Raw genomic sequence first — 3,061 nt, 5'->3', positions numbered from 1 at the left:
AAATAAAATAAACCTCTTCAAAAATAAAATAAATAAAAAGGTAGAATAGTGGAAGAGGGTCGATCCACAGGGAGTTTAATGGAATTTTTGATTAAATTTCTTGTTCTCGACCTAGGAGCTGAAATGGAAAATAAATAAAAAAAAGGTGATTTGAGAAGTAACAAGAAAATAAAATAAACAAGTAAAAGTGCAAAGAAATATGTATTAAAATAAAAGCAATAAAATAAAGAAGATGAAAGATTAAGTTGAATAAACACGAGTATAAGAGTCGTCTCGAGCTAGTTTCGTCAATTCCCACGATCATCGAAAATAGATTTTTGCTTCGAGATTCATTCGGTTACAGTCTACGAGGCCCAACCCATCGTAACTTGTTTTTCTTTCATGTAACCGATCTGCCCAAGTCTATCTTCAAAAGTCGATTCTTAAGTAAATCTACCACGTCTATCACCGTTAAAATACTTACTTTTTAAAACAGGAAAAGCCCAACTCGGAAGTTGTCTTATCAAGAATCATTTCTGATTTCGTCTTTCCTTAGCGGACCGCCGCTAAGAGTGTTCATAGGAAGTCGAAATGCCACAGGCCGATCCTTTCTCCCAACTGTAAAATTAAACGATTCCAGACCAACGAATCCTTTTTGATTTGAAAAACGTTTAAAAATTTTAGTAAGGCCGATTGCCAAACTATCTAAGCAGAAAGACGAAAATGTATCCCGAAGGGATTTAAGCAATATTCAATTCTCACACGAGGAATTGATTCGTACTAGCTCTTGGCTTGAGAAAAATTAGCCAAGCATGATATTGATTATCATGCTTAACATGTTTTGATAATGTAAACACATAAAATAAAATAAAGTAAAGTAGAAATAAAACAAAGAATAAAATTTTATTAAAATGAAAACAAAGTAGCAATAAGAACAAAAGACAAGAGATCCCTTTAGCCTTACCCAAAGGTGGGTATTTGTAGGCTTCAAATGCCCAAATCAACAAGGAAAATTAATCAAAAAAAGATAAGATAATATCTTTAAAATTATGAAAATGAAATCCAAAATCCCTCAAATCACGTCAATAGATCAAGATAAGTTGTTTCTAGAATATTCCCCGTGTTGACTTCTGATTTGCCACGTCAGATCAGTGTCGCGCCCAGCGTCATTCCCACGACTCCAGCCGTGACAGAATAAGCGTCGTGCCCACAACTCCAGCCGTGACAGAATAAGCGTCGTGCCCATGACTCCAGCCGTGACGGAATAAAAAGAAAAAACTGCAGATTACGTCTTTTTGTTGCCATTTCCAGTATTGGGTTCACTACACAAGAAATAAATCAAATACAACCAATTAAGTAGTGAAAAATTCATAAGACAAAGGAATTAACAAGCAAAAAAGTGTCAAATATAAGAGTACATCAAATTCCCCCCTCACTTGTCTCATACTTGCCCTCAAGTATGTTTGAAATAAATTAATCAAAAGATTCATCATCTTTCTCCTAAACCGTTGCAAGTCTTAAATAAAGTTATGAGAGTTCAAGTGCACAAAAAATGACGTGAATAAAACATGAATAAAAACGAATAGGTGCAAGCAAGAACAATTATTCAACCTTACCATTGTCTATCAATTATCAATCAAATTCTAACCTAAGCTTAATTCTTACCAAGATGCACTCAAATCACTCAAAGTGTTTCGGGTGTAGAAATCAAATTCACTCAAAGTCAAAATTTGAATAAGGGTCTCCATAGGCTTGTGGCAAGATCAATTCTCCACTACTTTAAAGAAATGAGATGCAAAAATCATTAGGACTTTTAATAAAGGGTGTAATGGGGCTTAGGTAAAGGTGGGGAATAAGGCTAAAATAAGGCTAAAGAAAATCAAGACAAGAGTTCCCCAACAAGTAACTATATCATGTCCACAACCTTAGAAAACATAGGCAACAAGAATAAGAAAACTAAGAAAAGGTAGCTATAATGAACAAATCATCAAACTGTTTATTTTTTTCTCTCTTTTCTTTTTTTCTTTTTTTTCTTTTTTTTTCGAATTATTTCTTCTTCTTCTTCTTTTTTGTTTTTTTTGCTTTTTTTTCTTTTCTTTTTGTGTGTGGAACATGATCTCACAACCTTAAACTTATGCTCTTTGTCTTATCAAGGGTGGAAGAGAGGAATAAATGAAAAGGCTCGGGTTTAACATCTTGTGAAAACAAAAAAAATGGGATTAGGTTTCAACTTGGTTCATTAAGGGAAAAGAAAGGGTGAATCCTAATACCTAAATCATATTAATGCATCAAATTCCAATGTAATCTCAAAATGCATACAAGCCACAAGTTCTAGATTCCAATGTCCAAATTGACACTCTCAGGCAAGAAAAATGAGCATGAAAATATAATCATATATGCTAAAGGCTCAAGTTCTCACAAAATGGGCTAATTAATTAAGCTAAGTGAGAAATTCAACTAACAACATCAAGACAAATTGTAAGGGTTGTCAAATTGGACTTACTCATATTATTCGATTATCAAACATACTAGAATTCAAGTATCTTTATGAACTAAAATAATCATAACATGCTTAGCGACAAGCAACGGCAAAGGAGTTGTTCTTCTAATCAATTCAAATAAACATATCATCAAACAAATATGACAAGCAAGGCAAAATTAATGTCATCCTTTACCCTCCCCCTCACTTAATCGTATTGTCCCAATACGGAAAAAGAAAAAAAAAATGTAAAGTACATTTAAGAACAAAGAAAGGTAAAGGATACTCCCCGTGATCAATGACGACAGCGGCCACGGTTGAGGTAAAGGAAGGAGAGTTTTTCCGTGATGTTCTCTTCTAGGGCCTGGAGGGGTCTGAACAAACGAAAAATAGAAAAAAAAAATTAAAATTGATGAAAAGTAAACAAATGGGTTGCCTCCCATTTAGCGCTTTGTTTAACGTCGTTAAGCTCGACATTTTCCTGTCAGATTTTTGGCTCTTCCAACCCGATTTCTTCAATTAGTCCGATTGGTGTGCTCTCGAAGAAAGGTTTTAGCTGTTGTCCATTAACTTTAAACTGTGCACCTGAGCTATCCTCAATTT

Source organism: Gossypium arboreum, chromosome 13 (assembly GCF_025698485.1).
Source record: "Gossypium arboreum isolate Shixiya-1 chromosome 13, ASM2569848v2, whole genome shotgun sequence".
Lineage (NCBI taxonomy): Eukaryota > Viridiplantae > Streptophyta > Magnoliopsida > Malvales > Malvaceae > Gossypium > Gossypium arboreum.
Note: the sequence above shows the minus strand (reverse complement) of the source record.